Genomic DNA, 21,092 nt, shown 5'->3' with positions numbered 1-21,092 from the left:
GCCACTTTGTGGATTTCTTCTCATCCGTTGCTACAACTTTGACTAGATTGACCAAGACGGTTTCCCCATTTAGGTGGTCTGATGAGTGTGAGGAAAGCTTTCAGAAGCTCAAGACTGCCTTGAACACACCTCCAGTTGTACTTTTGCCTTCAGCATTGGGTTCTTATACAATGTATTTTGATGCTTCTCAGATTAGTATTGGGTGTGTCTTGATGCATGATGGTAGAGTGATTGCTTATGATTCACGCTAGTTGAAGCCCCATGAGAAGAACTATCCCGTTCATGATTTAGAGTTGGTAGCCATTGTCCATGCATTGAAGATTTGGAGGCATTATCTCTACAGCAGGTCTTGTGAGGCATTTATAGATCATTGGAGCATTCAACACTTGTTCAACCAAAATGATCTAAATTTGAGGCAGCAAAGATGGTTGGAGCTGTTGAAAGACTATAATATTACCATTTTGTATCATCCGGGGAAGGCCAATGTAGTGGCCGATGCCTTGAGTAGAAAGGCGGTGAGCATGGGTAGCCTTGCATATATTCCTGTTGGTGAGTGACTGCTTGCATCAGATGTTCAGGCCTTCATCAATCAGTTCGTGAGGTTAAATGTTTCAAAGCCTATTCGGGTTCAAGCTTGCATGGTTTCTCGGTCTTTTTTTATATGATCACATCAGGGAGCGTCAGTATGACGACCCCTATTTGCTTATTCTTAAGGACACGGTTCAGCACAGTGATGCCAAGTAGGTTTCTATTGGGGATGATGAGGGTGTTGCGGATGCAAGGTTGGATTTGTGTCCCCAATATGGATGGGTTGCGTGAGTTGATTTTTGAGGAGGCCCATAGTTCGCGATATTCCATTCATCCGAGTTCCATGAAAATGTATCAGTACTTGAGGAAGCACTACTGGTGGAGGAAAATGAAGAAAGATATAGTGGGGTTTGTAGCTCGGTGCTTGAATTGTCAGCAGGTGAAGTACAATCATTAGAGGCCGGGCGATTTGCTTTTAGAGGCTTGAGATTCCTGAGTGAAAATGGGAGCGTATCACCATGGACTTCGTAGTTGGTCTACCACGGACTTTAAAGAAATTTGATGCTATTTGGGAGATTGTGGACCAACTGAGTAAGTCCGTGCATTTCATTCTAGTTGGCACAATCTATTCTTCGGAGCGGTTGGCTGAGATCTATATTCGCAAGATTGTTCGCCTTCATGGTGTTCTGGTGTCCATTATTTCAAATCGGGGCACACAGTTCACATCAGAGTTTTGGAGAACAGTGCAACGAGAGTTAGGCACACGGGTTGAGTTGAGTACAACTTTCCACCCTCAAACGTACGGATAGTCCGAGCGCACCATTCAGATATTAGAGGATATTCTATACGCTTGTGTCATAGATTTCGGGGGTACTTGGGATCAGTTTCTACCGCTTGCAGTGTTCGCCTACAACAATAGCTACCAATCAAGTATTCAGATGGCACCGTATGAGGCCTTGTATGGGAGGCGGTGTCGGTCTCTGGTTGGTTGGTTCGAGCCGGGTGAGGCTAGGCTATTGGGTACTGACTTGGTTATGTTGATTCAGGATCGGCTTCGCACGACCCAGTCTAGATAGAAGATTTACGCCGATCGGATGGTTCATGATGTTGCTTACATGGTGAGAGAGAAGGTATTGCTCAGAGTTTCACCCATGAAGGGTGTTATAAGATTCGTCAAGAAGGGCAAGTTGAGTCCTCGGTATATTGGCCCTTTTGAGGTGCTTGAGAGGATTGGAGAAGTGGCTTACAAGCTTACATTGCCACCTAGTCTATCGAGTGTTCACCCAGTATTTCATGTTTCCATGCTTCAGAAGTATCTTGGTGATCCGTCTCATGTTTTGGACTTCAACACGGTTCAGTTAAATGGGGATTTAACTTATAATGTGGAGCCAATGGACATTTTGGATCGACAGGTTCGAAAGTTAAGGTCAAAGAATATAGCTTTAGTGAAAGTACAGTGGAGAGGTCAACCAGTCGAGGAGGCTATTTGAGAAACTGAGTGGGAGATGTGGAGCAGCTATCCATACCTATTTGAGGCTCCAGGTATGATCCTAGACCCATTCGAGGATGAACGTTTATTTAAGAGGGGAATAATGTAACGACCCGGCCGGTTGTTTTAAGTATTATAGCCTCATTCCCCCATTTATTGCTTATTCTATGTTCATTTGTGGTTATGTGACTTGCTGGGTGATTGGTTTGATTCCGGGGATGTTTCAGAATGAATTGGGACACTTAGTTCCCAGGTTGGAAGTCTAAGTTGAAAGAGTTGACCGAATATTGACATATGTGTAAATGACTCCCGAATGGAGTTTTAATGGTTTTGATAGCTCCGTATAATGATTTTGGACTTAGGAGTGTGTCCGGATATCGATTTGGAGGTCCGTAGGTGGTTTGGCTTGAATTGGCAAAAATTTGAAAAGTTAAAGTTTGTAGAGTTGAGAAGTTTGACTGAGAGTTGACTTTATTGTTATCGGGCTCATACTTTTGTTTTGAAAGTTAGAATAGGTCTGTTGTATCATTTATAACTTGTGTGCAAAATTTGAGGTTAATCGGAGTTGGTTTGATAGGTTTCGGCATCAATTGTAGAGGTTGGAAATCCTTTAGTTTTATTAGGCTTGAATTGGGGTACAAATCGTGTTTGTGATGTTATATGATGTGGTTTGAGGCCTCGACTAAGTTCATATGATGTTTTAGGATGGGTTGGTATATTTGGATGGGGTCCCGAAGGCCTCGGGTATGAATCAGATTGGAATTTTGGACTTGTGAATTTATGGTGTGTTCTGATCTGGTGTCACCCCACCTGCGTGAATTTGGCCGTAGGTGTGAAAGCCGCAGAAGAGGCCAAGGGGTCACAAATGCGGTTCTGGGTGATTTGTGGTAGTTGCGTATGTGCGAGGAAGGATCCGCGCCTGCGAGCTCGTAGATGCGGAGGATGGTCCCAGAAGCGGAAAGGGGCCTGGAGTGGTAGGTCCGCAGAAGCGGATGGTGTTGCGTAGAAGCGCACCTGCAGGTGCAAGATTGGGACCGCAGAAGCAGTTGGTCGGCCTTTAAATGACTTCCACAGATGCAGATTTTTAACCGCAAAAGCGGTACCATAGAAGCAGTGATATGGACCGTAGAAGGGAAAATGCTAGGTAGTGTTATAAGGTCGAGGGTTAGAGTATTTTCTCCATTTTTGGAGTTTGAGAGCTTGGATTGAAGCGATTTTTAGAGGGGTTTTCACTAAATTTCAAGAGGCAAGAAACTTTTGATCGTTTTTATATATTAATATTGAATACCCATTGAATTTTTCACATAGATTAGGTATTGTTTTGAAGTGAAATTTTGAGATTTTTGACCCATGTATTGGAGAGTAAGATTTGGGAATTTGAGTATTGATTTGTGGTCGGAATTGGATGATTTTGGTATGGTTGGACTTGTTATCGAATGGGTGTTCTGATTTTACTAAATTTTGTGGGGTTCTAAGATGTGGGCCCGAGGTTAACCTTTTGACTTTGGTTAAAGAACTTAGCTTTATCGCATGGAATCGATTCATATAGCTTGTATTGATTATTTTAAGTTGTTGTGGCTAGATTCGAGTCGTTCGGAGGCCGATTTACGAGGCAAGGGTTTGTTGGAGCATTGAGTTGCACACTTTGAGGTAAGTAACACTTTATATTTGGCACTGAGGGTATGAATCCCTGAAATACATGTTATGTGATTGGTATTGAGGTGATGCATATGCTAGGTGACGGTCGTGTGGGCATACACCGTGGTAATTGTGACTCGGTTGATTCCGTGGTACCGTGTAGTTATCAAACCTTGTTGTTATTCATGTAATCCCGTTATTGGAAGTGATGAGTGGAAGGGTGAGACAGTGAGTTTGAGTACTCTGAGAGTGTGAGTACATGAGTTTATCACTGTGATGCATTACATGTGACATGCATATTTGACATATAGACATAAAGATGTAACATTCCTCATATCAGTTATACTTGGCATATTTTATCAGTGTTGCGCTTAAACTGTTAAACTTAAAATCATATCTACATTTTTGTACTGTGTACAAATTGATTATGGAATTTCTTTGAGTTATTACTGTCATTTCTCTATTAAACATGTACTGTTATTATCTGGATTTGGACTGTACCTTTCTGAGTTCGTCACTGCTTTCATCCCACGGTTAGTCCTGTTACTTATTGAGTATATTTAGTCGGTTGTACTCATACTACACTCTGCACTTCGTGTGCAGATCCAGGTACACCTGGACCCATTGGTTGCTAGACTTAGAACAGTACCTGTTTGGAGACTATTGAGGTTGGTGCTATGACGTCCGCAAAACTCGACTCTCCTTCTTTCAGTTTATTTAGCATTGTTCTATCTTTCTAGGCAGTTGTATTAGAAGTTTTGAATGCGTTGACATTTAGTATCTCATATATTCGGTGACACCCATATTTTGGGAGAATTGGTAGTTGAGTCGCAGTTGTGCTTATCGGTCAGTTATGAGATTTTCACTGTTAAACTTAATATATCATGCTTCTAAATTAAAATGCATAGTTATTTTTGTGATTGTAGGCTTGTCTAGTACTTTTATAGGCGCCATCACAACATATTGAGATTTGGGGTCGTGACACATAAGCTAGGATTAAAGTTAGGTCGTGAAGTTCCTTGACATTAAAGTTAGGTCGTGAAATTCCTTGACACATAAGCTAGGATTAAAGCTATGAGGTCATGAAATTCGCTCATATATGACCATATCCTTGATATTTATAGCATTAAAGTTAGGATTTTGGAAATAAGGTTTAGAATTGTTACCTCCCTCCTTAGCCTCCAACTTTGGTTTTCTTTTGTCATTTTGCCACTTGGAGTCAACTTTTAGCTTATTTTCAAGTGTTCTTTCAATTCCCTAATTAGTTCTTTGCTAAAATCTATCTTTCTAACTTTTTATCTGCGTTCTTGTTATTTTTGCTTCCGCATTCGTAAAATCTTGGTATCAGAGTGTACGCTTAGAATTGTTCCATCAATTCTTCTTTATTGCCATTGTTTTTATCCAAAACAAAAAATCAAAAATTATAAAAAAACTGTTCCTATGTTCTTGACCAAATCTGTAGTGGAATTATTGTTGTTCAGAGATTTGGATCAAGTTTTGGTATCTGATTTTGAAATGTTACTTTAATCTAAGAAGTATTTGTGGTTCTGATTCGGATTTGAGTTGTTCTTTGTTTAAAATTTTCGTATTTAGAAAGTTGGAGGTAGCTTCTGAGATTTTTGAAATTTGTTATGAATTTGGAGATTGAAAAATCATTTATACTATTGTACGAGCTTAAAAATTGAAGAAACAAACTGACTTGGAGGGATTTGGGTGGTCAAAAATCGGATCCACCATTGTTGAGCATTGAAGTTTAGGGGTTTGAATCAAAAGGTAAAATTCCTTGTTTGAAATCGAATGGGTAGATGTGATTAGTGTTCCTAACATCATTTTGAAGCTAATCCTAAAGTTTGGATTGATTTGGAGTGGAAACTTGAAGAAGAAACTCTATTGTTAAGGCTTAAGCTTCAAAACTTGAAAATGGATTTTATTGATTTGGTAATTGTTTGAAAATATTGTTGCTTGGGGTTTGTTCATGGAGTTGTAAGGAACTTGTATCTCAAATTTGGTGAGGTTTGGTGAAGATTTGAGGTGTTGTTGGTTGAATTTGGGGTTGAAAAATAAAGAATTTGAAGAAGAATGCTAGAATTTCGGATGTTTGCAGAAATAGCCCAAATATGTCCGTTTTGCACCTGTGACCACCTTGTGCTAGTAACTACTTTTCTATCCAACTTTAAATATAGCATTTTGAGTTTATTTTGTTATATATTCTAGCTAGTTTACTTAAGTATTAGTTCATACTTAGTGATAAACTAGTTTTTGTGTGCTTTATTTTATTTCGTGCTAATTTTGTCTGTGTTTTTTTCTCTTTAGTTTCGTTGTTAATTTCTTGTTTTCATTATCCGTTAGTTATTTTTAGCTTCTTCGTTGAGTCACATAAACTCCATTCTTGCCCCGAAGTTGGAAGAACCACTTGGAAGTGCCTTGATTGAGTTTAATATCAACTCCGAATATTTATCCAAGAGTGAAAAAAGGCTTGAGCGGTGAGATTCTTAGAGTATGTGCCTAAAATCCAAGTGCACAAGAGTGATACACGAGTAGTAGTTATTGAGTGCAATATTTGAGGGATACAATTAGGGAGTAAAATGAACTGGAGAGGTCCTTTTATTTTTAACTTATTTTCTTTATTTGTAGGTACTATGTCTTTGAATATTATAGATACTACAACTCCAAGGGAGGGAGTCTCAATGAGACCATTTTGGAGGCTTTACAAGCTTGGATTATCAAAGTTGATAACATGGAACAAGTATTGAAGTCTCATGATAACCTTCTTAACTAATGGCAAGGCTTGTCACCTAACCCTAACCAAGGAGTGGGAACTAGTTCTACTCCTACCGCACCATACATTGCAAGCCTAATCAATCAACCACAAGTTACTAACAATCAAGTACCAAGACAAGGTCCACTTCCACAAGGCAGACAAGCAAGAGTTGAGTACCAACAACAACCTCTTAGGCCATAACAACAGCAAAACGACTTTGACGGTGATTTGGATTATGAAGAGAAATATGATGAATCAGTTAGAGTCCAACCTAGAAGGAATGAAAAATGAGGCTTTAGAGGGAGAGGTGGAAGACATGATAGGGGTTATCAAGGTAGATACTTGAATGATGCTTATGGTTATGGTTATGATGAAAATGTTGGTAATGAAGAACATGGTAGAAGTTGGGGAGATGAAGAAGACCGGGGTCTTAACAATATCAAGACTTCACTTCCTCCCTTCAAGGGAAGTAGTGACCCCGAGAAATTTTTAGAATGGGAAATACAAATAAAAAGGATGTTTGAGCTTAACAATGTATCCGATACAAAGCGGTTAAAGCATATTATTTCTAAACTTGTTGGTCATGCTTCTTGTTGTTGGGAGAAAGATAAACGTGATAGAAATAAAAATAAAGATATTGCCATTGATTCTTGTGGGTTTCTTAGGGTGGTTATAAGAGCAAGATTTATGCCCGAAGAGTATATGAATGACTTGCTTACCAAATTTTATAATATGAAGCAAGAAAACAAGAATGTGGAGGCTTACTTTGATGAGTTGGAGACAACTAGGGTTAGAGCCCATCTTGAAGACAATGGAAGACTAATGATTTCTAGATTTTTGGCAGGGCTTAAGTATGAAATCTCTAGCCAAATGACTTTGCACAAATTTGTTACTATACACGAGGCACTCTAAGGGGCTATCAAGGTTGAAAATAAACTCTAAGAAGAGAGGCAACTCAAAGAGAGAAAATCCAAAAGTTACAACACTCCATGGAAAAAAAACAAGGAAACTTGGCAATCTGATTCAAATGAAAACAATCCAAAAGTTGACTCCAAGTGGCAAATGGACAGAGGCAAACCAAATGGTGGAGGCTAAAGATGGAGGTGATGATTCTAAACCTTATTTCCAAAATTCTAAACTCTAATAGGTGCTACAAATGGCAAGGATATGGTCATAAAATCAGCGAATATCATAATAAAAGAACCATAATCCTTATGGAAGAAGCATATGAAAGGGAAGAAAGTTGAGAATCATGCGACGAAGAGGAGGCCGAATGTGATGATGAAATAGAATATGACACTCCTAATTTACTTTTGTATGTTGTTAGGAGAGTGTTGAGTGCACAAGTGATGGAAGATATGAACCAAAGAGAGAAAGTGTTCCATGAAAGGTGTAAGATTAAAGATCAAGTGTGTTCTTTGATCAAAGCCACCCTAGAAGGATGCGGAGCCAACCAGGCGTAGCTACGCAGCATAAGGCTACCTACGCCACCCCAGAGCGTATCTATGCACCCCCCCAGAGTGTAGCTACGCACCCCCAGACCGTAACTATGCACGCCATAGTGAAATTTCAAGCTTTGTATTGTGTGATCCAATCCTTTTCTTCTTCTGTTTCTTCTACTCTTTTGATTACTCTAATTAGATTATATTAATATTAGTCCACGTTAAATGTTAGTCTAATTTTCATGTGCTATTTCTCTTTCGTGCTACTTTATTTTATCCTTTTATATTTAATTAAGTTGTGAGTTCTTCCTTTGGCAGAATGGTTGGAAATTTGTTGTAGAAACAAGGTGGCACTCGACTATAAGTAAGGCGTATGGATTGTTAAAGTGGCTCGAGTTCTTATTTTCCATGGAGATTATGAAGAATAGGTGTGGTGTGATATCTACCATTTACGTGGATGTCATATAGTATTTGGGGATCCTTGGTTTCATAATAAGGAACTTGAATATAATGAAAGGATGTGAAGATACTATCTTGGAATGAATGGAAGATGGTATGCCTTTATTCTTTTGAGTCTAGAAAGGGAAGCATTGGCTAGAAGGCAAGTCAAGAATGAAGGTTTGACGGTTTATGAAAAGAAAGATGCTTCTAGTATAGCCAATTGAAACTTGAAGTCAACAATATTGCCAATGACTCAATTGGAACTCTTGAAACCTATTCTATTCTTAGTGAAATAAATGAGAGAGAAAAGATAAAGAGGAGTAAGGGAAAGAAAAGTGAAAATACTAGAGAGGAAAAAGGAGAGTATGAGTTGCAAAGTGAGAGTAGATTATCACAAGGAGAAAAAGAAAAATGTGAGAAGGAAAACAAGAAGTGTGAGAGAAAACAAGAAGATATGAGAGAAAAACAAGAGAGTGTGAGTGAGAGTGTATCTTATTCTAACTCTAACCTTTCTAACTCTTTCACAATTTGTTGCTTGGACTCTTTTGTAGGTTATTTTGAAGGTGAGCAAAAAAATGTCACAACATGAGAAGGACTTCAAGAATTGGAGGAACCAAAGAAAATTGAAACTCCTACTTCAACTAAGCAAGTGAGCTTAAATTTAAAAGACCAAGGTAAAGAAGTTTCTATAGTTGCTTTTCAAGGTAAAATGGCAGTCCTAACTCTCTAGTTACCTCAAATGACATTGTTAGTAACTTGATTATGAGTGATAGTCTTACTACTTGTGATATTAATGATTCTTTACTTTGTGTTGTCATGCAAAAGAAAATTTGTGATAATACACTAGTTGAATATGATTTGGGAGCTAAATTTGTTATTGATTGTGAACTTGAAAAGTTTCAAACTAGTGTTGTGTCATTGGTTGGGAATCATGATTTTGAAGGTGTTTCATTGAATGTTATCCATGCAAATGAATTTTTTATTTCTTTAACTACAAGGAACACTTTTGAGAATGAAAATTTGATAGAGGATGCATGTCTCCTGGCTAGTGAGCCTTGTTATTGTTCATCTTTTGAAGTTATGTATTCATTGTATAGTCAAACTAGTGAGGACATGAGTCTTTGTGAAAGTGAATTGATGAGCTTTGAGGATCCATCTTTGGATAATTGTTCTAGTTTGCAAGTAAGTCAAGCTTCTAATTTGCAAGTAAGTTAAGAAACTTGTGTGTTTGAGAATGAACTTAAATCTTTCAAGTTTGATGTGAATGATTCTTACTTATTCTACTTAGTGCAATTGAGAAGGATAAATCTACTTGTTTGAACAACCTAACTCCTTCTTTATTTATTGTGAAGGATATCAATGGAGAGTTTTCTTGTTGCTTTGAAGAGAAAAATTCTAGTAAGGAGTTAACTTATTCCTTTGAGAAGGAAAGTCCTAATGCTATGCTCAAGGATGAAGGGGTTTTTGATAAGTATGGGAGTGAGCTAATTGATGCTAGCCTTAGTATTAATTTCTCTACTTTCTCTACTTTACGCTTTGAGGATACATTTTGCTCAAGATTTGTAAATGCTTCTAGGATGAAATGCAAGAATGATCAATTTGAAACATGGAATAAATTCTTTGATTTTATATGTGATAAATCTTTTTGTGGTGACTTCACTAATGTCTTGAATTTCTTTGTGAAGGATTATCAAATGAGGAACCATAAGAGAGATAGATGCTTGAAGCTACCATTTGGGCCAACAAAAGGTTTTTGAAACTTTAATGCTTATCCAAGGCAAGAATGGTATGTTTGATAAGTTAGTACTTATTTTTGGGCTTTCTAAAGCCATGGAGGGAATTGGCTATTCCCTTCACTTTAGTAGTAAAAACTTTGTACTTGTTGACCATGATTTGGTTATGTTGCTATTATATTCATATTGTGATTTGCCAAGTATCTAACTTAGATATGATTAGGGGATAATATTTGTGTATGATCCCGGCGATTTACTCTATGATTGTGGTTTTCAATTGAGTAAAATGCCCTTTATATTATTGGGAGAAGTGTTCTTTGTTGATCTTAAAGATGTGTCATTATACTTTAAGAGTGTTCACTTTGATGCATGTGGTAGATGTCTTTGGATTAAAATAGTGCATGCGTCTTATTATGAAGTGTATATACCGTGCACAATTCTTTGAAAGCATAAAGTACTTGATGTATTGTTTCTTTGTGCTAAGAAGTTCTTATAGAAACTTGAGCTTAATTATTTTGACTCTTCTTATTAAGTGAATTTCAATAATAAGCGAGTTGGTAGATCTAAATATGCTTTATATGTGTGGTATACTTCTATGTTTGGATACCTAAATCACTTTCCTGGTATGTTAAGCTTATGAGTACTATACCTTATGCTTACTTGGGAGATTTTATGACTGCATGTGATGATGTTTTGTACATGCTTTTTAGAGGAGTCTTTGTGCCTATTAGGAAGAATTGGGTCAAAATAATGCATGGACACTTTCTTGTTTTATCATTACCAAGTATATGTTTGCCTCTTGATGAGTTTATACTCGTGCTCATTCCTTTTCATGTTTTGCAAGGTTTGAATTTGAGGACGAATTCTTTTCAAGAATGGGAGGATGATACGACCCAAGATAGCCAACATGCACTTTGGATGTCAATTGATGGCTCCTTTCGCAATTGGAGGTTATGTGTGCAATTTGCCATCAATTGAAGACTATGTAATTAGAAGCTTTACTTGTAATAAGTGACTACACTATATCCTTAGAATTAGCTTAGGGGTATTTTGTCACAATCCAAAATTTAATTAGTCGTGATGACACCTAATCCAAACCCTTAGGTAAGCCAAATAGCAGTAAATACAACTTAATAATAAAATTTAAAAATAAAATTAAGAGTTAAAAGTGAAATAACTGAATATTTATACAATTCCCCAATGACTGGTTGTATAAGTCATGAGCTTCTAAGACTTAGAATTTACAAAGTTGGTACGAAATAAATACATCATCTGTTCGAAATATATATAAACAGATTTATGAATTTAAAGCTATCAAGAACAAGAGGCAGCTATAACCGGAACACAATTACATCTTCAATGCCAACTCCCACCATACACAACAACAAAATCTCCAAAATTTACACGCAAGGTGCAGAAGTGTACTATGAGTACAACTAACCACATGTACTCAATAAGTATCCTAACTAACCTCGGCGAGGTACAATAAGAAAGAACTATAAATGATACTCACCAACACATGTACAATTCATAATTCCAACAAGTATAGAACATATATCTTATCAAATTAGTAAATCACAGGTAAAATCGCTTTGCTGCTCACAATTCTTTGTTTTAAACTGTTCTACTCAGTCAATAAACCAGCATATGAAGAAGATATGCAAGTAAATCAGGTAAACAGTCAAGGAAATTACAAGTAAAGATGAAATGAAATAACCAAATATCAGTCTGTTGCGGCGTACAACCCGATCCAATAACCATAAGCTAATAAGGCCTATTGTGGCGTGCAACCCAAACTTATAATAGTAACCGGCTCTCCCAGAGCTCACATCAACTAGAAACCCATCGGTTTCTCACAATCCGCGTGTACATCATTAAGAGAGAAACATTAGAGGGTGACCCTAGGGGGATGGATTTGTATCTACACGCTGAACAGACAACTTACCTACTACATGGACAACGCACGTGTTGCACGGAGAACTCACGTACTATAATATCAATATCTGGATCCGCACAGACAACTCACGTGTTGCACGGACAACTTACGTGATAATATCACATTCTGCCCAATGTTGTCATAGGCACAATATCATAATCCACTCAGCATGGTCACAAACATAACAACACGATTCACCCGATGTGGTCACATGCATATCAACACAATTCGCCCGGCATGTTCACATGCATCTAGTCCAAATCATATCACATAGAAGCAAGTATACAAGAACACATGTATATGATGGATAAATATCAAATTGCATGCTCCTGGATAGGTATAATACCATGCTAAAGTGTAGGCATGTGCAATGTATGCTATCATAGCTCAAATCGACAATTTATCACAGAAATAGCGATCACCAAGTTTATTCAGCGAATTAGCCTCTTCGTAACCTCAAACATGGCTCAAATAGTTCACAACAATGATACAAATATGAGAAACATTCTAGCTTAAAGCTTAACAGTCAACTCCTGGTATATCATAGCCTAAGTACTACCCCGAGGATGGATAAATACCCCGATTCTTGCACATGGGCTCAAACCCCTCACATATGCGCACCCATAGCACGTAGCTATCACAAATAATTCAGGCAACTAGTGTCTCAACCAAGTTTAGATATGATACTTACCTCAAACAAGCCAAAACAAATACCAAGCAAGCCAAGCGACACTCTAGAAATGCCATCCCGATCGTAACAACCTCCGAACGACTCGAAACTAGCCAAAAGTAACTCAAACACATCAAATAATGCCCAATAAAACAACCCAATCGATAAAGGTCAAATATTTAATCAAATACCTGGGCCCGCACCTAGTCCAACCATACTAATTTCACTCAAATTTGACTCCGAATCGATGTTCAAAACTCAAAGATTCACTTTACAAAAGTTTTGATAAAAACCCCAATTTCTCTTTCAAAAACATCAATCAAATGCCAACATCGAAGATAGAATCATGAAATATAGTCAAATCCGAGTAAAAAAGTACTTACTCCAATCCATGTGGTGAAAATCCTCTCCAAAATCGTCCAAAATCGACCTCCCAAACTTAAAATGTGATAAAATAAGAAAAAGGTCCGAAATAGAGTACTTATATGCTCTGCGTAGTGGTACTCTTCGTGATCGCGGTTGTACCCTAACGATCGCGAAGCAAAAGTGCCCAGCCTCCAAACATAACTACGCGAGCGCGACTGAAAGCTCGCAAACGTGAAGACCATCTGTCACCAACCATCGTGAACGCGTTACAAGAACTAGCGCCTGCCACATCCTTCTCTGCTAATGCGTAAACATCCTCGCGAACGTGATGCTCAAATCTCTCTGACCAAATTTTTTATACCCAAACGCGATAGCCCCATACCGAATGAGATGAACAACCAGCCCATTGACAATTTACTCATCGCGATTGTGTTTTCCCTCCAGCGATCGCGTAACACAACTAAAACACCAGAAAACCAACATGCCCAACATGATCTGAAATGGTCCTAAATCCGTCCGAAACTAACCCGAGTCCCTCGGGACCCCGCCCGTACATACCAAAAAGTACCAAAACATAATACGGACCTACTCGAGTCTTCAAATCACATATAACTACATCAAAATCATGAATCACATCTCAAAACAAACTTTATGACCTTTTGAACTTTCAACTTCTAAAACACGTGCCGAACCATATCAAATCAATCTGGAATGACCTAAAATTTTGCACACAAGTCCCAAATGACCTAACGAAGCTATTCCAATCCCTGGAACCACAATCCGAATTTAATATCATCAAAGTCAACTCTCAGTCAAACTTATGAATATTCCAATCTTTTAAATTTCCTACTTTCGCCAAATAGTGCTGAAACCTTCTAGAAACATCCAAATGCAAATCTGGGCATACGCCCAAGTCCAAAATCACTATCTGGACCTAACCGAACCATCAAAAATCCGATCCAAATACACAAAAATCTAACTTGGTCAACTCTTCCAACTTATGGCTTCAAACATGAAAATCATTCTTCCAAACGAATTCTGAATCACCTGAAAACCAAAACCGATGATTCACACAAGTCATAATACATAATATGAAGCTATTCAAGACTTCAAACAGCTGAACGGAATGCAAATACTCAAAACGACCGGTCGGGTCATTACATTCTCCCTTATTTAAACATACGTTCGTCCTCGAACATGCCAAGAGTCGTTCCAAAGCTATCAAATCACTGTGTAAACTTACCATGAACAAACCCGGGGGTGATCCCAGGTCACCCCAATCCATATAAGCATGAAAATAAAACATAACCGAAGATCCTTACTCTAACCTTAGTCCGCAAACCTTAGAACCAAATTTCCAACATCTGGAATTTATTATAAGACTCGAACCTCGCATCTTCACACTGTATAAGTATGAACAAGCTATATCAAGCCATATGCATAGTCTAAGATGAGACCACGTGATATACCACACAACTCAGTTACTCAAAGTACTAACTTCCAGACTTAATAACTGCTCAATAACAAATTAGGTAGCAGTAGCAAACCTCATATCAAATAAAACCTTGTTCTAACCCTTCGTATACTACCTATGATGAAAGAAACACGTATAAATTCATAACTACTCATCAGATCAACAAGTCATGGAGCTCACTCTCGTCCAACAAGGACCATAGCCAAATTCTAAGCGGATTAGCGACATTATTCTTCTAACCCTACCATAATCAAATCCGATAGTACCCATTCTAGGTCCAATGACCTCATCTCACCAAATACAAGTTGCTCTACTGACATGCCACACCAATACTACCTACGCCACAAACCGTGCAATCCGTGCACCCATAAACAACAACTCAAATGTACCCAAAAATGAAAAATAACTCAAACGAGACAACCATTCCGCAAGCTCAACGGATAACACCACAAGCGTAATGCCATGAACCCATCACACATAGTAGAATCAAGACACGATCTAACATAAAGGATCATATCTCAACATAACTCCAGGTCCATGCGTGACCCAATCTAAACACCGGTCCACATGAAATACATTGAGCCATGATGCTCAAAATCAATAACCATGTGCATGTCAATAACAAACTCACGACGTGCATAACTAGAACCATGGAGAATCGAATAACCCAATATACCACAACCCAAAGACCATAACTAAGGTGCAATTAACCATTCAATACCCCAAGAGCCATCTCGCTCGAATTCCGCTGCAAGGGCCAAACAAAACCGCATCATGTGTGCAAATAACCAACAGATCACAACCGATCGTAGCATAGAAGAGTAATACATAGAACATATAAGAACACAAGAAAGCTCAAATCCAACCGAATGACATACCCCTCAACAATAATGGTGCTGGGTCAACAAATCTGACCCGGTGTAGAATTCACATCCTTATTAGAATTATCAATGGGCCCCCCAAATAAACTGTGAAACTCCCCAAATGCATAAACAACCCTCCAAAAGTCCATAGTGACCTAACCATGACACATACAACCATCTGGCTAACTTTGACCCATCTTCACAGTCAACAACCACATAACAATCTGCTTTTCTCCAGTCTCCGAATCCATAAAACACTTGAATCACCGTATCTGATCCCAACTCGACCACTCAAGTAACTAACACACCATTCATACACAATCATTACACGAGAAATAATTCTATAATCCTTCCGTTCCATATAGCAAAATCCATACATTAGTAGTATATCAATCAGGTGAGTGCCGCAATACCAATGAAGCATCCGTAAGTCAAGACACAAGGTAAATTGCACAGCCTTCTCAAGTGATACCAGGTAGTACTAGCATTCTTCTAAATATCTGAAATTGTCTGTGCAGTCTAAAACTTAAGTCCTTTCTCCGAAACCGAACCGTAACCTAGTCCATGTGAACCTCAATCCCGCAGGACGCTCTGCATCTATCATGGCGTCATTTGCAAACATGAGAACCTCATTATCAATTATAAGTTATAAGTAGAATACACACTCGATCAGTCAAAAGCCTCCCACTTGATCCCATCCAGGATAAAATTACAACGCACGACAAATATCCCATACCGACAGAAAATATCCATCTCAAACAGTGGTAGAAATCATCGAGAACTCTACGAAACCCATATGCACATAACCGAGCCATCAGAATTGAATCCCTCTTATTGACGATCAATTTTGACCCTCCCTTTAAAATTAATTTATTTATACTTAAATATCTACAATGAATATTTTGAAAGTATTTTCTACCAATAATTACCTATTTTTACAAATTAATTAAGTATTAGCTTTGAAATTAATAACCTAGCATTAATAGTATGTAATTACGAATATACTTAATATTTTTAAAATAATTTTTTAAAATACACCATACAGGTTTTATATTAATTTACGAATTACATCTCAAATTTTGATTAACTAGATTACTATGTTTATAATTCAAAATTAGTGTTATAATTTAAGAGAACAAAGTACTTTATAAATAATTAAATGTAATAGTTAGTAGTGAATTTGATAATTATAATTTTATTATATTTTATTGGAAATTAATTAAGCTTAATTAAATTAATTTTATAAGGGTTAAAACCTAAAAGGGTACAGTTGCAATTCCTTAATTAAATACAAAGTGGCTATTCAATAAATTAATTCTAGCCCAATACATAGGCCCAGTCCAAAAATAACCCAGTTCCGAAAATAGGCCTAGTCCGAACTAATGAGATTGTGCTACGTCGCACGTACTTATCACTCGCAAAATAAATACAGATGCATCTGAACCATTAGTCCATCTAATCGACGACTTACATTTATTATCCGATTTTCTCTAAAATTTTAAACGCCCGCCCATAGATCTCATCTCCACCGTCAAAATCCTACGATCTGATGGCCACCAAATTTCCTCCCCAAAACCCTTAAATGCTCGAATTATCGGGGCCGTTGATCAAATGATCCAACGACCTAGATCTTTTCCTCCCACTTTAGCCCAGAGACCGTTTGGTCTCACTCCCTAGCCCTAATTCATTTGTCACTCACCCTGCCGCCTTTCCTTCCCCTTTCCCTCCCTTTTCTCTCAACCTTATAGACTCAATTAAATTAAAAGACCTTGCACAAATTCGTGCAAGGTCATGAATCTATCAGGAAATTATCTCCTTTGTCTTCCCTATCCGCGATTCTTGGCGATTTCATTCTCTTTTCATCCTACAAATTCGAAATTCCAAACGTGGAACCCTAAGACTCAAAGATGCAACTTCGAATCTCAGATTTCCCTCGTACTATATTAAATCGGAGCATGCATGAGCACATTTCAGAATATCATCATGATTATTCGAGGTTCAAAGGTCAAATGCGATGACCTCTGGACATTAGGGCTTTACCCGATGGGTTTTGCCATCAACGGTCATGTTCCCTCTTCTCAAGTATAACTCTCATTGATTTTACCCCTTTGTTTCTCTAATTTCACTCGCTTTGCTATCATCATCAATATTTTGTAATTCTCCACTACCTAGTTTGAATCTTCTGAAACCCTAATGCATTCACAACCACTATAAATAAGGACTTTTAATGTTCTCACCTAACAGACCTAACACATAGAAAAGATACAACAAAGACACCACGAAATCACTTAGCAAATATCAATTTTAGTCTTGGGTAGTAAAATATCAAGCTAGGGTTCTAACTAGCTTCTAATTTCTTTCTGATTTTGAGTCTTACACTGGTCGGGGTGAGTTCTTGATTCTATACGGCTAGGAAAGAGTCTTTTGTTTGGTTTGCTACTAAAGAGGAGGTCAGTACACCTCCACCCTTTATCTTTTAATTGCTTCATTCAAAAATCATGAACGTGCTATTGTTTTCCAGTTACCTATTTCATTTATAATGATTGTTATTAGTTTGTAATTGTCTATTTTAGTTCGTCATGGCTTTGTTGTCAATCTGTCGTCAGCCATTATGTTTCATTAGTATTGATTAAGTAGCTATGTGACCTTGTGACTTCTGTGTTGTATTAAATAGCCTATGTGGTTAAGTTGCTTAACATGCTTTAATGATTTCTCATATCTACCTAAACTTTAGACTTTCCCCTAATGTTTTATTATAATCTTCATGCTTATCATGTTGCATTCTTTTGAATTTTGTTATTCTTAGGGATGCTGTTATAGTTTTCATGCATATCATGCCATATTCTTCTGAGTTCTGTTGTTTAATACTTGGGGTTGTTGTTAGATGATTCTATCTAGAACATTCATGAAAGTACATAATGTGACCCTGCATTACCTGGTTAAGGCTTGTAAAGTCTGAGTATTCAAAATGATTTCCTTTGTTTACATAAATACTTGTTAATCCTTACGTATTCTTTGAGTCCTCACTATGAATGCTTTACATCCATGTCTAACTATTAGTTGTAAATAGTCCTACTAGGATGAACTTTCTATAAACATCAGTGATCATTCTGCATATATTTTGTTATGATCTACCTACCACTCATGAACTAGATAATAGTTATGTCTGCTTTAGTTGAATGCAATTCCACCATGTCTAGTTATCAACCTTATTTTGTACAACTGAGTTAAGTCTACTTAGTATTATGTTTCCCTTGTTCTTAAACCCCTTAGTGATACTGATAATATGATTCTATAATGTTTGAGACACATCCTATCTTGTGAGGTCATAACCTTGATTGAAGTCTCTGTATGTGTGGAATTTTGGCATGAATTTTTGTTTATACCTCATGACTTTAAAATTTTGAACATTGTTTTGAAACTGTACTCAGTCCTCTCTCTCCCTTGTTAATCTGGATTGAATCTGGTATTGGAGAAACCTTTTATTATTATTGATTGAGTACAATAACTTGCCTATGTCACTCTATGAACCTTTAATGAAGATCTCAAAGGATTCAAGTAGTGTTATTAACCTATGTGTATGCTCATGATAATGTCTGGTGTTAAACTAATCTGTGATCAATGTTGAGGCATCAACATCTGTATCCAAAGCTGTTGCATCTACAAACTATGCGCTATTTATCTATCTCTAAGATGTTTGATTCTAATTGTATGTTTCTTTAGCAAAAACAGTATGTTGTTCCTGCCTATATGTGTTTGGAATTTGAGCTTCATATCTGTCTAGTATGTTAATCAATCACCTAGAGCTGAAAGTATTTTTATAAGAAATGGGGACTATTTGCAATGTGTTTTCCTATGTTATTCTGTTAAGAAATAGTATGCTTCTGTGGTACGAAATGTCATATTGAAAGAGCACAAACCTATAGGGAAGAATGAGTTGTTAGTGGTTAGAGGTATTTGGGAGTAGAGTTTAACTCTAAGTTGGGCTACTCTCCCCGGCATAAGCATTGCCCTGGGCCTTGAGACCCTTGGGAACTTTGAAGTGTCGGGGATTCAATGGGAGCATCGACCTTGAGTAGAATTCTTTCCTTATCCCTTAATTCATTGACACTTATTATTCTCTTTGGGTTTGGTATTTAATGACAACGAAAGGTGTTCAATATAGATTATTTATTATACATAACCTCCACATTAGTATTTCTTCTTTAGTATTTAAATACTGTCAGTGTGATTTTTCCTTTATTCTTTGCTTGCAAATTTCATATATAGGCATGCATATAGTACTGTTTTTCTAATGACCTTCTCTCATCTTTTTTAAACATGTACAACGATTTGGGCCTGCTGGGTTCTTTAAGAACTCAGGCCCAAGTCCAGTCTTTCCATGTCTTAGAAGGTTCATAGTCAGCTGTTGCTCGTCCCTGTTACTGCTAGGCCTGCCTCTTTGAGGCCCAAACACTAGCGTCATTTCTTTCCCTTCGCTTCTTTATTTACTTCTTTTGTTATTCTACAATTGCACTGCGTTGTTATCCTTCATTGTATTTTTGTTGTTTTATCTCATATGTATATGACAAATATATATTGGATTAAATGCTTTGCTTTATCTTTTATTCCATATAAAAGTGACTTAGGCAAACCTTAAAGAACCTAGGATTAAATGAGGTATTAGTTAGTAATTATTCCACATCCACTAGTCATGAATTGTTATTAATTCATTATGCTTTTCTAACTCATTTCTTAAAGATATTTTGAAGCCCAAAGGCATAACAAAGATGGCAGTCCCTCTTTTCAAAAGGAAAACCAGAATTGAATCACGAGTTTAACTTTTCTAAAAAGGGAATCGACTCCTCTCTAAAATCAAAGTGTTGCTGCCCCAAAACAAAGGCTTTCAAATAGTTTTCTTCAAGCCTACTATCTAAACCAAGGTAAATCTTGGGTTCATTTCCTTCTCATTAGAGTAATATGAACTTTCATATTTTAGGAAACAAAGTGCTTTAACTTAGCTGCTCTTTTACACCATTTTTATACAAACATCCTATCTTTCAAAGCTCTTTCCAAGCATATATATATATACTAACATTATTCTCCTAAGATTCTTCTTTAAATCTATCCTCTTTAAAACACTTTCCCTTTTGTCGCACCCCGTTTTCTTGCAAAAATGGGTTTCGACATGTGACAACTCTTTTATATAGGTATTAAAAGAGAAGAGTCGCCACCTAACGATTTTAAGGTGCGTTAGGGAACCTATTTGCGAATAACTCTGTTTAACTAGTTCGCGTCATCAAAGATTTGGTAAGGGTTCAAATTACCTCAAAGAGAAGGTGTTAGGCACTCTTCGAGGTCTACAACTGTGGGTCCCGGCCGAAATTTATACTTTGTGGGATTATTGGATTATAATTTTCCTATGTGATCATGTAAGTGAGGGAAGACATGGAATTTAAAAGTTCTACTATGATGTAAACGAGTGTAAAGAGAATAGCACAAAAATTAGACTGTATATAAATAATCAGTACAAATCCTTAGAGGCTACAAGATAAAACTCAATGATTCCATATTCAAGAGACATAGTGCGAACAACAAACATATAAAGGAAGGGGGGGGAGGGGATCCTAAGTTTTTTAGTCTAAAGGATCACCCCGTGCAACATAAATAATACTTCGCAACTCCCTTAAGGTAAGGGTTGCTCATATTATTCAGTAGGCACAGACTATCATATCCTACTACCCGATTACTATGTTAAAGTTGTTTACCTAA

Source organism: Nicotiana tomentosiformis, chromosome 9 (genome assembly GCF_000390325.3).
Source record: "Nicotiana tomentosiformis chromosome 9, ASM39032v3, whole genome shotgun sequence".
Classification (NCBI taxonomy): Eukaryota; Viridiplantae; Streptophyta; class Magnoliopsida; order Solanales; family Solanaceae; genus Nicotiana; species Nicotiana tomentosiformis.
Note: the sequence above shows the minus strand (reverse complement) of the source record.